The following is a 19,466-nucleotide window of genomic DNA, read 5'->3' on the forward strand; positions in this document are numbered from 1 at the left end:
TAGGCAAGTATTTGACCCGATTGTGCATTGTCCTTTTGGGTTGCCTTCACCATAGTAACTTGGTAGGATAATTTATTTTGAGAGAATAGATATTATTAATATATTATGAGAATAATATAATGAATAATAATATTGTTATTTGATTAATATAAGTCATAGATTAATTAGTATTAATTTGGTGACTTAAAGAGATTAATTAAATAAGAGGGTATAAACTATCAATCGTTTGATAGTTACACTTTAGGCTGTAAACCCTTATTGGAAAGAGGGTGGACGATTTCTAGGGCTAGGATAAGCCTAAAATCGTCCATGGATTATCTTTGTTAAGGATTAGGATTACTTAGAGTTTAAGTTATCCAATTAGGGTTTATGGGTAAAACCCTAGGAGCCTTACACGTATAAATAGACCCCTTGGGATAGGGAAATCAGCACCTCCTCTACAGCAAGGATACCCTGGCCGATTTCCTCCTCTCTCCTCTCTCTCAAACCATTCTCTTTGCTAGTTGGTGTTTGTAAGCCATTAGAGGAGTGACAATTGTGACTCTAAAGCTCCAAGAACAAGAAGATGAAACTAGTGTTTCAAAGTATGCTTCTAACTCTGGTTTTGTGTTGTTGTTATACCTAATTAGCCATTAGGAGTCCTGGATTCAATGCATGTTTAATTAGAGAAACCTAGATCCAAGCATTAGGGTTTGTATGCGCACATAGGAATGCTCTTATGTACAAAACCCATCTGTGGTATCAGAGCCTAGATTGGTTTCTATTAAATTGATGCTTGATTGTTTGAATGTCAACTGCAAAATTCGATTTTTGTGTTTCTGAGTGATGGACTCGGCGAGTCCCATAGTGGACTCGGCGAGTTGGGCTGACTCGGCGAGTCCAGTTTGGGTACTCGGCGAGTCCGAGCGTCAAGAAGAGCCAAAATCGTGATTTTTTCATATTTATCTTATGGAAACTTACCTTTATCATATTAGATCAACCGAAATCCGATTTTATGATATATATATGACTATATTTTTGATCTAATTGAAGATATTTATCAATTAATAAAATATTTAATTTCCTTATATGATAATTATTAATTATTTTGATTAAATTGGTAAATTGTTTTTTCAAGATATAATAAATAAATCAAATATCGATAATTATATGATTAATTATTAATTTGAATTATTTTTTATTTGATCCTTTATGTTTTAAATGTTTAAAACTTGCCCTCAAGTTTTAAAATTTATGTTTTGTGATTAAAAGTTTAATTTAGACAACTTAAATTTCAAACCCTAGAATTTTTACAAGTTTAAAATCCAACCCTATACTAATATAATATTACAGGATTAATATCTATATATGTATAACCTAAGTGCTAGTCTTACCGTTAGTAGGCCTCATTCACGAAGTCCGTCTACAAGGTGGGTATAAGGTTGCGGCCTATAAAATGGCGCTTAATGGGTGTACACTCACACCCACTGCTTGCTTGATCGGTGTAGGGTCGTTAGCCGAACGGGTAGGATAGGGCAACCTCATCCTCTCATTAAAAGTATAATATGAAATACAAAGTAACTACATGTTTTCTTAAAATTCCCCAATCTTAGTTACTTTAGGAAAAGTGAATTGATGCAATCCCATGAAATTACACTTTTCACCTTGCTAAGAAGTTTGTGGAGCGTGTGTGGTTTACCGGCATACTAATTGGTTCTAAGGAAGGTGGCAAAGGGTGATTCATTGTTTATCATAGTTTGATGGAGCGTGTGTGGTTTACCGGCACATCGAATAGGTGATCGTTACAATGAAGGCACCATGTGAATTTGCATGGTAATTCACACCCACTTTGTGATGCTCGGTATCCCAGTCACAAACAAGAGGGGCATATCGAGATTTAAACATGCCATTGAAACGTTTCAATGAATCTCATCCGAACCTAGGAATGCTCAATACATTTAGGACTTAAAGTTATGTTATGGTGGAGAATTAGTGAATCGTCATTCACTTACCTTCAAATTGTTTGCATATTAGATTACGGCATACCTTTTCTAATGTGAAAATATTTTTGTTGGATCCTAGCCCTAATTTTTCTTATTAGGTGATAATTAGGGATTCACATTCTAATCTATCTTTGTCCTTTCTATTTGTAGATGTTGAACGCTAACAACGCTGCTGCGAGTTCATTAACTTTGATGAGCCTTTGTCAAAAGGTCACCTTTGATGGAACGAACTTTAGCGAATGGATAAGATACATTTGCACGATTGCTCGCTATGAGGATAAGGAGTATGAACTCAATGAGAAGCTCGAGAAAATCAACCCCGAAATCGCTACTCCCGCCGAAATGACCGATTTTGAAACTCACGAGCGTGATGCAACGAAGGTACATTACATCATGATCGCAACTATGAACTCTGAATTCCAAAAGTCCTACGAGGACATGTATTCGTACGAAATGCACCAAGACTTATTGGAGAGATACCATCAAAACGCGAGACAAGAGCGTTATCATATTTTCACTAACATGATTTCCGCTAAGATGGGTCATGGAGAGTCTCTTACCGTGCACCTGCAAAAGATGCAAAGGTATCTCAACCGCCTTCGCAAGTTGAACGTTGACCTTGGGGAAGACTTTGCGATCGACATGGCGCTTCACTCTTTGCCTCCAAGTTACAATCAATTTAGGATGACCTATCACATGAACAAAGAAGACTTCACCCTAAGCAAACTCCAAGGTTTCTTGAGGGTCGCTAAGAGCAACTTGAAGGACAGGTCTGTTGCACCAACTCCCAATCCGCCCGCCGCTCCTGTCTTGGCAATTAGATAAGGAAAAGAAGAGGAAGGCTTCGTCTAAGAACTATTGCAAGGTTAAAGCCTAAGATGGTGCCTCTTCTAGTGAGACCAAAGTTGATCCCGCTAAGCCATGCCCTAACCCGAAGGAGGTAGAGTGCCACCACTGCCACAAGATAGGACATTGGAAGAGAAGTTGCCCAGAGTACCTGCAAGCCATCAAGGAAGGAAAAATCATGCCATCTTTCGCAGGTATATACACAATTTAATCTAACAATTCATCTCACGCTATTTCTTGGGTTTTTGATACCGGTTGTGGTTATCAGATTTGTTTTGATGTGCAGGGAGTAAGAAGAAATAGGGATGTGGAGCATGGAAGGATAAATCTAATCATGGGGAACATAAGATCGTCGTATGTGACCAAGATTGGAGTGTATTCTTTAGTGCTTAGGAATGGTTTATGTTTAGATTTGAACAATTTTTGCTATTCGCCAGAAATGGCTAGAAATATCATTTCATTTCATGGTTTGTTTAGACAAGGTTTTAGATTTTCTTTTAATGATGAGAATGGTTCTATTTTGGTTTATCTAAATGGTGTCTTTTATTTTGAAGCAATACCGTGTAATGGAATTTATGAAACTGTTATGATTGTTGATAACTTAGGAAATGATGTTTTATGCATGGATTCTTCCAATAGTATGCATAAGGCATCCTTGTGGCATTGTCGTCTTGGACATGTCAACAAGAAACGCATATCCCAAATCCAAAAGGATGGAGTGTTGGAGTCATTCGACCTTAGGGAAGATGACACATGCGAGTCTTGTTTACTTGGAAAGATGACTAAGTCACCCTTCACTGGTACGTGCGAAAGAGTTGAGGGTCTATTGGACCTCATACATACCGATGTGTGTGGACCGTTTAGATCTACCACGAAGGATGGAAACCGCTTCTATGTGACTTTTACCGATAACTATAGTAGATATGGGTATATCTAATTAATCAAGGGAAAGTCAGAAACTTTTGAAAAGTTCAAAGAGTTCAACTATGAAGTGGAGAATCAATTGGGCAGGAAAATCAAGATGCTTCGATCCGATCGAGGAGGAGAGTACCTAAGTCTTGAATTCCACGATTATCTCAAGGAGTGTGGAATAGTTTCACAATTGAAGACACCTAGGACACCACAGTTGAATGGTGTGGCAGAAAGGCGTAATCGAACTTTGTTGGACTTGGTTCGCTCTATGATGAGTCGTGGTTCGCTATCTATCTCTTTTTGGGGGTATGCCTTAGAGACTACCGTGCATATCCTTAATCGAGTCCCTACTAAGAAGGTTACCAAAACACCTCACGAGATATGGACAGGGAAAGCTCCTTCGTTAGCATATATCAAGGTTTGGGGTTGCGAGGCTTTCGTAAGACGAGATACTCACGACAAGCTCGAACCTCGTAGTGAGCGATGTATTTTCATCGGCTACCTGTAGAAATCCTTTGGATATCTCTTCTATAGATCAAAGGACAATGTTGTTTTTGTTGTGAGGAGAGGAGTTTTCCGAGAGCGAGAACTCATAGGCCAAGGAGACAGTGGGAGGCAAATAGATCTTGAAGAGATTTAAGAGTCGATAGATGAAGGAACCTTTACCACTGGCGCTCAACCCGAGGAGGAAACTCCAGTTGAACCGATTGACGTATTATTACCTCTTAGATGTTCCGAAAGAGTTAGAGTTCAATCCCAGTTGTATGGTTTTCATATTACTACCGAAGGGGACAAATATATTAGTGATAGTACAGTAATAAACCTTGATGAACCTAATAGCTATAAGGAAGCCATGGCAGGCCCGGAGTCTGCAAAGTGGAAAGAGGCAATGGATAGCAAGATCCAGTCCATGTATGATAACCAAGTTTGGAATTTGGTTGATAATGTGCCTGGATGTAAGACCGTTGGGTGCAAATGGATCTTCAAGAAGAAGACTGACGTGGATGGAAAGGTACACACGTATAAAGTGCAATTGGTTGCGAAGGGCTTTACTCAAACTCCCGGAGTTAACTATGAAGAGACCTTCTCACCAGTTGTGAAGATAAAATTTATTAGGGTGAAGCTAGCTATTGTCGCATTTCATGATTATGAGATTTGGCAAATGGATGTCAAGGCCGCTTTCCTTAACGGGATGTTGGCTGAGGATGTTTACATGGCTCAGCCAGAGGGGTTTGTGGATCCGAAGCATCCGAATAGAGTGTGTAAGCTTGAGAAGTCCATTTATGGACTAAAGCAAGCGTCTCGCAGATGGAATCTTTTCTTCGATGAGAAGGTTAAAGAGTTTGGATTTGTACGAAGCGAAGATGAATCATGTGTATATGTCAAAGCTAGTGGGAGTATAGTAAGCTTCCTCGTTCTATAGGTCGATGACATATTACTCATAGGAAACGACATCCCGACTCTGACGGAGCTTAAGTCCTGGCTCGGGAAGTGCTTCGCTATGAAGAACCTCGGAGAGTCTTCCTATATTTTGGGAATAAGGATAGTAAGTGAAAGAAGTAAGAGACTAATAGGACTTAGTCAGAGCACTTACTTAGAGAAGGTACTAAAACGTTTTAGTATGGAAAACTCAAAGAAGGGAGAATTACCGATACAAATTAATGCCAAGTTGAGTAAGACTCAAAGTGCGAGTACCGAAGCCGAGATAGCTGAAATGAGCCGAGTTCCATACGCTTCCGCAGTTGGCTCAATCATTTACGCTATGAATTGTACTCGACCTGATGTAGCCTTTGCTTTGAGCATGGTTAATAGATATTAATGGAACCCTGGTAGAGCCCATTGGATTGCGGTGAAGAATATCCTTAAGTACCTTCGGAGGACGAAGGGATGGTTCTTAGTCCTCGGAGGGAGTGATGACTTGAAGGTGCAAGGGTATAGTGATGCCAACTTTCAGACCCACAGGGACAACTACCATTCGTAGTCGGGATGGGTCTTTACCCTCAATGGAGGAGTAGTAACTTGGAAAAGTTCAAAGCAGGAAACCATAGCTGATTCAACGTGCGAATCAGAGTACATTGCAGCGAGCGAAGCATCGAAGGAGGCAATATGGCTGAAGAACTTCATTGGTGATCTTGGAATTGTACCTGCCACAAAGGAGCTCATGGAGATTTTCGGTGATAATGAAGGAGCGGTTGCCTTGACCAAGGATCCAAGAGATCATGGTAGATCACGACATATCGACAGAAAATATCACTTTATTAGACATCGTGTAGAAGAAGGACAACTCGTAGTAAAGAGGATATCATCAGAAGATAACCCAACAGATCCGTTTACAAAGGGACTGAGTAGGGTTAAGCATTTGCAGCATGCTATGAGTATTGGGCTATAGGATGATATTAGCATAGATTAGATAGTATTAGAAACGTATAATAGATAAATGTAATTAACATTTGATGATTAAATAAAGGAGTTTTATTTATAAGTAATGTTATTGTCTTATGTTAATTGTTTAACTATTGTTTCACTTTGCATGTTTTGACTTCCAGAATAATTGAGTTTATTAAGAATAATCGAATTGTTCAAATTGTCCACAATCGTTCATATGTCGGAAGTAGATATGAATGAAGATTGTCATGAATAGGTGTGTAGAGTGTCTAAATGGTATTAGACATAGCAAAAGATTGTTGCAATGTTCATGAGTGTTTATGAACTAGTTTTGAGCATTGGAACAAACCCACGCTTGCTGGAATCACCTTATGGAATGTGATAAAAAGGGTGATCTCAAGACGATAATATCATATAGTCTTAAGACCTAGATATATGGTTTGTTATTTGCTAATTGATTGTACATTGATAGTGTGAAAATGCATTGGTAACTCAATGTTATAAAACGCATTTTTGTGTATAGTTGGTTAATGAATAAGTAAATGCATGTAAGTCGAAGTTTATCTACAACTTTTATCCTAAGAAGGAAAAAGTGATATCTCGGCCGCTCGATGATTTGATTTGACTTATGTGCTGGGCCCGGTCAGAACTGAATTGATGTGTTCGATTAAGTTCTATGTCAAATAAATCGGAGATCAAGAAACCAAATGCTAGACTAATCATTCCATAGAATTGTCAACATGATATCTAACAGAGGATAGTACGATCTCTTATCTAAAGGACAAGATTGATTAGATCAGAGTTATGAAAGCGTCTTTGAGAGCTACGATTTCAAATCAGATTGTACTTGTGCATATAGTTACTAGACTTATCCAAGTGGGAGACTGTTGGAATAGTGTGTAAGGCTGCAACAATATTAGGCAAGTATTTGACCCGATTGTGCATGGTCCTTTTGGGTTGCCTTCACCATAGCAACTTGGTAGGATGATTTATTATGAGAGAATAGATATTATTAATATATTATGATAATAATACAATGAATAATAATATTGTTATTTGATTAATATAAGTCATAGATTAATTAGTATGAATTTGGTGACCTAAAGAGATTAATTAAATAAGAGGGTATAAACTGTCAATTGTTTGATAGTTACACTATAGGCTGTAAATTCTTATTGGAAAGAGGGTGGACAATTTCTAGGGCTAGGATAAGCCTAAAATCATCCATGGCTTATCTTTGGTAAGGATTAGGATTACTTAGAGTTTAAGTTATCTAATTAGGGTTTAAGGGTAAAACCCTAGGAGCCTTACAAGTATAAATAAACCCCTTGGGATAGGGAAATCGGCACCTCCTCTACAGCAAGGATACCCTGGCCGATTTCCTCCTCTCTCCTCTCTCTCAAATCATTCTCTTTGCTAGTTGTGTTTGTAAGCCATTAGAGGAGTGTCAATTGTGACTCTAAAGCTCCAAGAACAAGAAGATCAAACAAGTGTTTCAAAGTATGCTTCTAACCATGGTTTTGTATTGTTCTTATACCTAATTAGCCATTAGGAGTCTTGGATTCAATGCATGTTTAATTAGAGAAACCTAGATCCAAGCATTAGGGTTTGTATGCGCACATAGGAATGTTCTTATGTACAAAACCCATCATTACCCATATGGCATCATGCCCACTCGGAGATCTGGGTAACTTGGTGATAAAATCCATGGTTATCCTTTCCCATTTCCACTCAGGTATTTATAGCTGCTGAAGTCGGCCTGAGGGCTTCTGATATTCGACCTTCACCTTGGCGCAAGTCAAGCACGTTCCCACGAAAGTAGCAATCTATGCTTTCATGTTTGGCCAACAATACAATTTCTTTAGATCCAAATACATCTTATCTGAACCTGGATGAATGGAGTATCACGTCTTGTGTGCTTCGTTCATGACAACCTCTCTGTAATCGCCGAACTTTGGTATCCAGATCCGGTTCACAAGATATCGGGCTCCATCAGTTTTGACCTCTAAGTTTTTATCCATTCCTCTTAAAGGTTCACTTGTCACATTCTCAAGTTTTAATGCTTCAAGTTGGGCTTCTATGATTTGTGTTTAGAGATGTGAATGGATAGTTATGGTCAACAACTTTATTTGACGTCCTAAGTATTCTTTTCTACTGAGAGCATCTGCTACCACATTGTCTTTGCCTGGATGATAACGAATTTCACATTCGTAATCGTTGAGTAGTTCTACCCATCGTCGTTGCCTCATGTTTAGTTATGTCTGGTTGAAGATATGTTGAAGACTTTTGTGGTTTGTAAAGATTGTGCACTTGGTACCATACAAATAATGTCTCCAGATCTTCAGAGCAAAAATCACTACTCCCAACTCAAGATCATGTGTTGTATAGTTAACCTCGTGCGTTTTAAGCTATCTCGAGGCATTGGCTATTACCTTTCTTCATTGCATAAGAACACAACTGAGTCCTTGTTTAGAAGCATCACAGTAGACTATGACATCTTCCGTTCCTTCGGATAGAGATATGACAGGTGCACTGAATAGGGCTTGCTTTAGTACTTGGAATGTTGTTTCTTGTTTTTCTCCCCAACTAAAGGTTACACCTTTTTGGGTTAGGGTAGTAAAAGGCTTTGCTATTCGAGAGAAGTTCTGAATGAATCGGCGGTAATAGCCAACAAGACCTAAGAATTGATGAATTTCTGTAGGCGTTTTGGGTGCTTACCAGTTTTCTATTGCCTTTATTTTGGAAGGATCAACGTGTATTCCTTCTGATCTAACCACGTGACCTAGGAAATCAACCTTCCTGATCCAAAATTCGCACATTGAGAATTTCGCATATAACTTCTCTGCTCTTAACATTTGCAAGATTTGTTTGAGATGTTGACTATGATCCTCTTTGCTTTTTGAATAAATAAGGATATCATCAGTGACGACTATTACGAATTTGTCGAAATATGGACGGCACACTCTGTTCATTAAGTCCATGAACACTGCACGTGCATTCGTTAATCCAAAAGGCATCACTACAAATTCGTAATGACCATAACGAGTTCAAAATGCTGTTTTGGGAACATCTTCCTGTAGAACTCTTAATTGCTGATACCCAGATCTTAAGTCAATCTTTGAGAAAACGCTTGCACCTTGAAGCTGGTCAAACAAATCATCAATATGTGGTAAAGGGTATCTGTTTTTTATGGTAAGTTTATTTAGTTCGCGATAGTGTATGCACATGCGAAAAGACCCATATTTCTTCTTGACAAACAAAATTTGTGCTCCCCAGGGTGAGAAACTCGGTCGTATGAATCCTTTGTTAAGAAGTTCATTCAGTTGACTGGATAATTCCTGCATTTCTTATGGTGCAAGACCGTATGGAGATTTGGCTATAGGGGTAGCTCCAGGTACTAAGTCGATTCTGAATTTGATTTTTCATTTTGGGGGAACTCCTGAAAGATCTTTGGGAAAGATATCAGGAAAGTCGCATACTTCTAGAATGTTCTTTATTTCTTTCACTTCTTTCTTTACGTCTATTACGTGAGCAAGGAATGCATGATATTCTTTTTGTAAATATATCTGGGGTTGAATGCTTGAAATTAGTTAGAGGTTTGTGCCTGGTTTGTCGCTGGATAATTATGGCTTCATCATTCGGTAGTTTAAGATGAATGGCTTTCTCGAAACATAGGATGTCTGCGTGACGGAGTCTCAACCAATCCATGACAATAATAACATCAAAACGCTTAATGGAGACAGGCATGAGGTTGATTTGAAATGAATAATTATCTAAGTGGAGGGTACATCCAATGTATATATTATTCATACTTTCAGTCTTTCCATTAGCCATTTCTATTATGAATGTTTCTTTTAGTGCCTGAGGTGGTTGGTTGAGTAAATGTTGAAATTTTTGAGTTACGAAACTCTTCTCCACTCCACTATCAAGTAATATGCATGCGTATGAATTATTGAGAAGGAACGTACCCGTAACCACCTTAGGATCTATCATGGATTCCTCCTTACCGATTGCGAGTAATGTTCCTGTTCCACTAGTATTCCTTGCTTTTGGGCAGTTCCTTTTATAATGTCCGATTTCACCACAGTTATAGCGAGCTTGGCTTACTCCTTCAGCAGGTATTTGGGTAATAGGTTGACCTGGTGCTTTACAGAAGCAGGCAGTATGCCCCTTCTTCTTGCAATTTCGATAGTACATCTCTTTACAATCTCCTGTATGATGGAAATTTCACTTATTACATCTTGGTAAGGTTCCAGCATAGCGACTTGGAAACATTGGGGTAGCAGAGACAGTGGTAGGAATGGTTGTAGGAATAAAAGTTGGAAAGGTGGCTGCATTAATTGTCATCGTTTGTTGTTTCTTCGAAGGTGCCTCAGATGATTTTCCTTTCTTTTATTCCAAAACCTCTTCTTGTTGTCTCCGTCTTTAGATGGTTTGAGGTTTGTTACTTGTCATTTTCCATGATCAATAATAGTTTGTGCCAGATGTTTGGCACTATCAAAAGTGAGAGGTTTTGCAGCTATAACATTTCCTTAAGTTGGGGGAGTTAATCCCCAAATGTATCTCTCAACTTTCTTGCTTTATGGAGTGACCATCCTCGGAGACAAAAGGGCTAAATTACTAATCGATGATGTCAGAGTCCTTCATCTTTAGATTCCATAATTCATGCTCCAATTTCTGTAATTTGCCTCTCGGACAATACTCGGCTAACATTTTCACTTTTAATTCTTCGAAACTCATAGCGTTTGCCACTGGAAGAGATAAAGATTTGATTAAGCCATTCTTTTGGAATAGTGTCTAAGGCTGCAACTATATTGGGCAATTACTTGACCCGGTTGTGCATGGTCTTTTTAGGTTACCTTCATTAAAGCAACTTGGCTGGAGAAATAAATAGAGAATGAGGTTATTATGATTTATTAATATGCTATAAGAATAATATATTAAAGGAGAAATCATATTTGTTTAATTAATATTGGTCAATAATTAATTAGGAATTAATTTTGTGATCAAGTGTAATTAATTAAACTAGAGGGGATGAATTGTAATTATGTGATAGTTGCAAAATAGGGCAATGTTTATCCTTGTTAAAAGATGGACGAATTCAAGGATAAGGATATCCTTAAAATTGTCCAAGGTCCAAGAGATAAGGGTTTTCAAGGCTTATCTTGTGGTTGCTTGGTGGGCAAGTAACTGGATAAGGATAAGGACTGAAACCCTAATCCCAACCCTATATAAAGACCCCTAAGGATGATTTCTACCTCCTCCCTTCTCTCTATATAGCCTCTCCAATTGCTTGTGGTGTTTGTGAGCCATTAGAGGCACTATACTTGTGATGCTTGATTTCAAGACTAAGGGTTTGAAGATTTAAGTTGTTATTGCAATATAACAACAAGAGGTATGTGATATAACCTTATATATGAATTTCGAAAATAGCATGCTACAATAGGGTTTTATCCATGTGATCATAATGTTGTGTATCTAATAGTGAAAACATAGATCCAAATTAGGGTTGCATGCACACATAGGATTGTTTGTATAAAACCCATTAGTGGTATCAGAGACTTTGGTTAACTTGTTTTCAATTAGTATTATTCAATTGTATGAACTTGAAAAATTAGGGTTTATTGCCAATAAACCCTAGGAGGCCATAGATTTCGAGATTAGGGATTTCTAACCCTAATTTGCGAAAATCTTGAAAGGGTTTTTGAATCCTTTCCTTTTAATCCAAGATTTCAACATCTAGGGTTTGCAAACCCTTAGATTTTGAGATTTTCCTCCTTCCCCAAGATAAGATCCTAAATTTTATGGATTTGGATAATCCCATATCTTGAAACTATCTTTTAATGGTTAAATATGGTAATTAAAGATTTTGAATTATCACATCCCATTATTTTCGAAATTTAGAGAGATAAAAGGGATTAGGATAAGTTAATTGTTTAAATGGTAATTATCCTCATGATTTAGATAATCCCTTATGATTTAATAATTTAAATTAATAGTTTAATTTGTGATAATTATTAAGTCAAGAGTTTTAATATTTAAAATTTTAATTTAAATGGTATTAAATTTCAAAAAATTTAAATTGGAAATTAAAAACCTAGTATTTTTGAAATGTTTAAAATACACCCTATACTATTATATTATTACAAGTTTAATAAATAAATAAATAAATATATATATATATATATATATATGTATGTATGTATGTATAATTAATATGCTAGTCTTACCGTTAGTAGACCTCATTCACGAAGCCGGTGTATAAAGTGGGTATAAGGTTGCTGCCTATAAAATGGCGCTTAATGGGTGTACACTCACACCCACCGCTTGCTTGATCGGTGGAGGGTCGTTAGCCGAACGGGTAGGATAGGGAACCTCATCCTCTCATTAAAAGTATAATATGAAATACAAAGTAACTACATGTTTTCAAAATTTTTCCAATCATAGTTACTTTAGGAAAAGTGAATTGTTGCAATCCCATAAAATTACACTTTGCACCTTGATAAGAAGTTAGTGGAGCGTGTGTGGTTTACCGGCACACTAATTGGTTCTAAGCGAAGGTGGAAAAGGGTGATTCATTGCTTATCATAATTCGATGGAGCGTGTGTGGTTTACCGGCACATCGAATAGGTGATTGTTACAATGAAGGCACCATGTGAATTTGCATGGTAATTCATACCCGCTTTGTGATCCTCGGTATCCCAGTCACAAACAAGAGGGGCATATCAAGATTTAAACATGTCATTGAAAGGTTTCAATGTATCTCATCGAAACCTAGGAATTCTCAATGCATTTAGAACATAAAGTTATGTTTTCATGTTGGAGAATTAGTGAATCGTCATTCACTTACCTTCAAATTGTTTGCATGTTGGATTACGGCATCCCTTTTCTAATGTGTAAATATTATTGTCGGATCCTAGCCCTAATTTTTCTTATTGGGTGATAATTAGGATTCATATTCTAATCTATCTTTGTCCTTTCTAATTGTAGATGCCGAACACGAACAACGCTGCTGCTAGTTCATTCACATTGATGAGCCTTTGTCAAAAGGTGACTTTCGATGGGACGAACTTTAGCAAATGGATAAGATACATTCGCACAATTGCTTGCTACGATGACACGGAGTACGTCCTCTATGAGAAGCTCGAGAAAATTAATCCTGAAATTGCTACACCGGCTGAAATGACCGCTTTTGAAACTCACGAGCGTGATGCAACGAAGGTACATGGCATCACGATAGCTACTATGAACTCCGCATTCCAAATGTCCTATGAGGACATGTACCCGTACGAGATGCACCAAGACTTGTTGGAGAGATACCACCAAAACGCGAGACAAGAGCGTTATGAGATTTTCACTAACATGATTTCCGCTAAGATTGGCCATGGAGAGTCTCTTACCGTGCACCTGCAAAAGATGAAAAGGTATGTCGAACATCTTCACAAGTTGAATGTTGACTTTGGGGAAGACTTGGCGATTGACATGGTGCTTCACTCTTTGCCTCCAAGTTACGATCAATTTAGGATGACCTACCACATGAACAAAGAAGAGGTCACCCTATGCAAACTCCAAGGTCTCTTGAGGGTCGCTGAAAGCAACTTCAAGGACAAGTCTGTTGCATCAACTCCCAATCCACCCGTTGCTCCTGTGTTGGCTATTGGACAAGGAAAGGGAAAGAAGATGAAGGTTTCCTCTAAGAACCATCGCAAGGTTAAGCCCTGAGATGGTGCCTCTTCTAGTGGGACCAAAGTTGATCCTGCTAAGCCCTGCCCTAACTCAAAGGAGGCAGAGTGCCACCACTGCCACAAGATAGGACACTGGAAGAGAAGCTGCCCAGAGTACCTGCAAGCCATCAAGGAAGGAAAGATCAAGCCGTCTTTCGCAGGTATATACACAATTAAATCTAATGATTCATCTCATGCTATTTCTTGGGTTATTGATACCGATTGTGGTTATCACATTTCTTCTGATGTGTAGGGACTAAGAAGAAATAAGGATGTAGAGCATGGAAGGATAAATCTAATCATGGGGAACAAAAGATCGTCGCATGTGACCAAGATTGGAGTGTATTCTTTAGTTCTTAGGAATGGTTTATGTTTAGATTTGAACAATTGTTGCTATTCGCCAGAAATGGCTAGAAATATCATTTCATTTCATGGTTTGTTTAGACAAGGTTTTAGATTTTCTTTTAATAATGAGAATGGTTCTATTTTGGCTTATCTAAATGGTGTCTTTTATTTTGAAGCAATACCGTGTAATGGAATTTATGAAACTGTTATGATTGTTGATAACTTAGGAAATGATGTTTTATGCATGGATTCTTCCAATAGTATGGATAAGGCATCCTTGTGGCATTGTCGTCTTGGACATGTCAACAAGAAATGCATAGCCCAACTCCAAAAGGATGGAGTGTTGGATTCATTCGACCTTAGGGAAGATGACACATGCGAGTCTTGTTTACTTGGAAAGATCACTAAGTCACCCTTCACTGGTACGTGCGAAAGAGTTGACGGTCTATTGGACCTCATACATACCGATGTGTGTGGACCGTTTAGATGTACCACGAAGGATGGAAACCGCTTCTACGTGACTTTTACCGATGACTATAGTAGATATGGTTATATCTACATAATAAAGCAAAAGTCAGAAACTTTTGAAAAGTTCAAAGAGTTCAAGTATGAAGTGGAGAATCAATTGGGCAGGAAAATCAAGATGCTTCGATCCGATCGAATAGGAGAGTACCTAAGTCTTGAATTCCATGATTATCTCAAGGAGTGTGGAATAGTTTCACAATTGATGCCACCTAGGACACCGCAGTTGAATGGTGTGGCAGAAAGGCATAATCGAACCTTGTTGGACATGGTTCTCTCTATGATGAGTCATGCTTCGCTATCTATCTCTTTTTGGGGGTATGCCTTAGAGACTACCACCCATATCCTTAACCGAGTCCCTACTAAGAATGTTGCAAAACACCTCACGAGATGTGGACAGGGAAAGCTCCTTCGTTAGCACATATCAAGGTTTGGGGTTGCGACGCTTTCGTAAGACGAGATACTCACGACAAGCTCGAACCTCGTAGTGAGCAATGTATTTTCATCGGCTACCCGCATAAATCCTTTGGATATCTCTTCTATAAACCGAAGGACAATGTTGTCTTTGTTGCGAGGATAGGACTTTTCCGAGAACGAGAACTCATAGGCCAAGGCGACAGTGGGAGGCAAATCGAGCTTGAAGAGATTCAAGAGCCGATAGATGAAGGAACCTCTACCGCTGGCACTCAACCCGAGGAGGAAACTCCGGTTGAACCGATTGACATATCATTACCTCTTAGACGTTCCAAAAGAGTTAGAGTTCAACCCCAATTATATGGTTTTCATATTACTACTGAAGGGGACACGTATATTAGTGATAGTACACTAATAAACCATGATGAACCTAATAGCTACAATGAAGCCATGGTAGGCCCGGAGTCTGCAAAATGGAAAGAGGCAATGGACAGCGAGATCAAATCCATGTATGATAACCAACTATGGAATTTTGTTGAAAATGTCCCCGGACGTAAGACCGTTGGGTGAAAATGGATCTTCAAGAAGAAGACCGACGTGGATGGAAACGTACACATGTATAAGGCGCGATTGGTTGCGAAGGGCTTTACTCAAACTTCCGGAGTTGACTATGATGAGACCTTCTCACCAGTTACGAAGATAAAGTCTATTAGAGTGATGCTAGCAATTGCCGTATTTCATGATTAAGAGATTTGGCAAATGGATGTCAAGACCGCTTTCTATAACGGTAAGTTGGCTGAGGATGTTTACATGGCTCAGCCAGAGGGGTTTGTGGATCCAAAGCATCCGAATAGAGTGTGTAAGCTTGAGAAGTCCATTTATGGACTTAAGCAAGCGTCTCACAGATGGAATCTTTGCTTCGATGAGAAAATCAAAGAGTTTGGATTTGTACGAAGCAAAGATGAATCGTGTGTATATGTCAAAGCCAGTGGGAGTATAGTAAGCTTTCCCGTTCTATATGTCGATGACATATTACTCATATGAAACGACGTCCCGACTCTGCAGGAAGTTAAGTCCTGGATCGGGAATTGCTTCGCTATGAACTCAAAGAAGGACTCAGTCAGAACACTTAATTAGAGAAGGTACTAAAACATTTTAGTATGGAAAACTCAAAGAAGGGAGAACTACTAATACAAAGTAATGCCAAGTTGAGTAAGACTCAAAGTCCGAGTACCGAAGTTGAGATAGCTGAAATGAGCCAAGTTCCATACGCTTCCGCAGTTGGCTCAATCATGTACGCTATGACTTGCACTCACCCTGATGTAGCCTACGCTTTGGGCATGGTTAGTAGATATTAAGGGAAGCCTAGCAAAGCTCATTGGATTGCAGTGAAGAATATCCTTAAGTACTTTCGGAGGATGAAGGAATGGTTTTTAGTCCTCAGAGGGAGTGATGACTTGAAGGTGCGAGGGTATAGTGACGCCAGCTTTCAAACCGACATGGACAACTAGCGTTCATAGTCGGGCTTGGTCTTTACCCTGAATGGAGGAGCAGTAACTTGGAAGAGTTCCAAGAAGGAAACCGTGCGAATCAAAGTAAATTGCAGCGAGCGAAGCGTCGAAGGAGGCAATATGGTTGAAGAACTTCATCGGTGACCTTGGAGTTGTACCTACCATAAAGGAGCCTATAGAGATTTTCTGTGATAATGAAGGAGCAGTTTCGTTGACCAAGGAACCGAGGGATCATGGTAGATCTCGACATATCGACAAAAAACATCACTTCATCAGATATCGTGTAGAAGAAGGACAACTCGTAGTGAAGAGGATATCGTCAAAGGATAACCCAGCAGAGCCACTTACGAAGGGACTGAGTAAGGTTAAGCACTTGCAGCATGCTAGGAGTATTAGGCTGAAGGATGATATTAGCATAGATTAGATAGTATTAGAAATGCGTAATAGATAAATGTAATTAATATCTGATGATTAAATAAAAGAGTTTTATTTATGAGTAATGTTACTATCTTATGTTAATTGTTTAACTTTGCATGTTTTGACTTCCAGAATAATTGAGTTTATTAAGAATAATCGAATTATTCAAATTGTCCACAATCGTTCATATGTCGGAAGTAGATTTGAATGAAGATTGTCATGAATTGGTGTGTAGATTGTCTAAATGGTATTAGACATAGCAAAAGATTGTTGCAACGTTCATGAGAGCTTATGAACTTGTTTTGAGCCTTGGAACAAACCCGTGCTTACTGGAATCACCTTATGGAATGTGATATAAAAGGTGATCGCAAGACGATAATATCATATAGTCTTAAAACCTAGATATATGGTTTGTTATTTGTTAATTGGTTGTACATTGATAATGCGAAAACGCATCAGTAACCTGGTGTTATAAAACACATTGTTGTGTATAGTTGATTAATGAATAACTAAATGCATATAAGTCGAAGTTTATCTGTAACTTTTATACTAAGATGGTAAAAGCGATATCTCGGCCGCTCAATGATTTGATTTGACTTATGTGCCGGGCCCGGTCAGAACTGAATTGATGTGTTCGATTAAGTTCCATGTCAAATAAATCGGAGATCGAGAAACCAAATGCTAGACTAATTATTCCATAAAATTGTCAGCATGATATCTAACAGAGGACTGTACGATCCCTTATCTAAAGGACAAGATTGACTAGATAAGTGTTTAACAGCGTCTTTGAGAGCTACGATTGCAAACCAGATTGTACTTGTGCATATAGTTACTAGACTTATCCAACTGGGAGACTGTTAGAATAGTGTCTAAGGCAGCAACTATATTAGGCATGTACTTGACCCGGTTGTGCATGGTCCTTTTGGGTTGCCTTCACCAAAGCAACTTGACTGGAGAAATAAATAGAGAAAGAGGTTATTATGATTTATTAATATCTTATAAGAATAATATATTAAAGGAGAAATCATATTTGTTTAATTAATATTTGTCAATGTGACAACCCGATATTTCAACTCTTTGTAATGGGCTAATGGGTCAAGTATTGTAACCACCTTTGAATTAATAAAATTAACGTTGATAATAAAATGTCCAAAAAGTTTCTATTTAACTACCTACTATGTTTTATATCATTAAACTGGGAACGTACATAAAAAGAATGCCCAAACCCGACTTCGTATATTGAAGTTAAGATTTTTCCAAATTCGGCTTAGCAACAGACAACTAAAAACTCAAATCGGAGATCGAGCGACTATTGGCCGGAATGACCTAAACGATAATCGAAGGTCTCGACATTGGTATTTCAGCGGTAAAAAGTCTGGCAAAAACCGACGTCAGATAAAGAAGTTATGAATTGTTTAAAAAAATTTCGTAATCATGACATTTTATAAATAAATAATAAAAATAATTTCGAAATTTGCCGACGGAATCTAAAAGAAAGTTTTAGAGTATGGTCTCACCTTCGCGGGGATATAAAGAACGTCGAAAACGGAGTTCGTATGAAGAAGATATGAATTTTTGAAGTTTATTAAATAAATTATATATTTATTTAATTCAAAATCCGGTATTATCCGAAGGGGGAGTCCGCGTACTCATCCGAGTTACGCGCCGCGTAACCCCAAACGCCCCGCGTACGGAAGGCCTTGGCCTCGGATCGTCCACGTCGCGCCTGTGCGAACTACCGACCCGTCCCATCCGAGCTTCGAGGCAGTCGAGGACTCGGTCATGCATGACGTACGCGTACACCCAGCGTACATGCGTACGCCCCGCGTAACGAGGCCTCTGAGCCTCATATAAATAGAGATGTGAGGGTTCCGGAAAATTTACCCCATCTCTCTCATTTCTCTCACGATATTGCCTCGATTTCCGTGCCCGCACTACCCCGAAGCCCTTGTCATTTTGTGCAAGTCCCGAAGGTCGATTTTACTCCCGAGATTTCCGAGAATCCCGAGAAAAATCCGTTTCCCGAGACGAAACTCTGCCCGGTTTTTCCATCCCGCTATCTTCAAACTTTCAAGTGAGTTCATACCCCTTAATTTAACCCTTTTTAAATATTCTAAACGATATTATATGCTTTCTAAGGGGGGAAATACAAGTAAAACACACGACTACTATCGGGTGTTATATATATAAAGATTATTATACACTTTTATTAAGTAGAATCATATATGATTTATAAAATTTATAGGGAACTCCCGTATACAAAATATATTACAATAACATTCTATCTTTAAAACTATAAATTGTTGTAATGAGTGTATAAACTAAACATTTTTCCTAGATTTAAAGTATATGTGTCTATCTTAGGCTCTACAAAAATCTATGCTTTCATAACAAGTGGTTCCTTTTCT

Source organism: Lactuca saligna, chromosome 4 (assembly GCF_052625555.1).
Source record: "Lactuca saligna cultivar CGN05327 chromosome 4, ASM5262555v1, whole genome shotgun sequence".
NCBI classification, from domain to species: domain Eukaryota; kingdom Viridiplantae; phylum Streptophyta; class Magnoliopsida; order Asterales; family Asteraceae; genus Lactuca; species Lactuca saligna.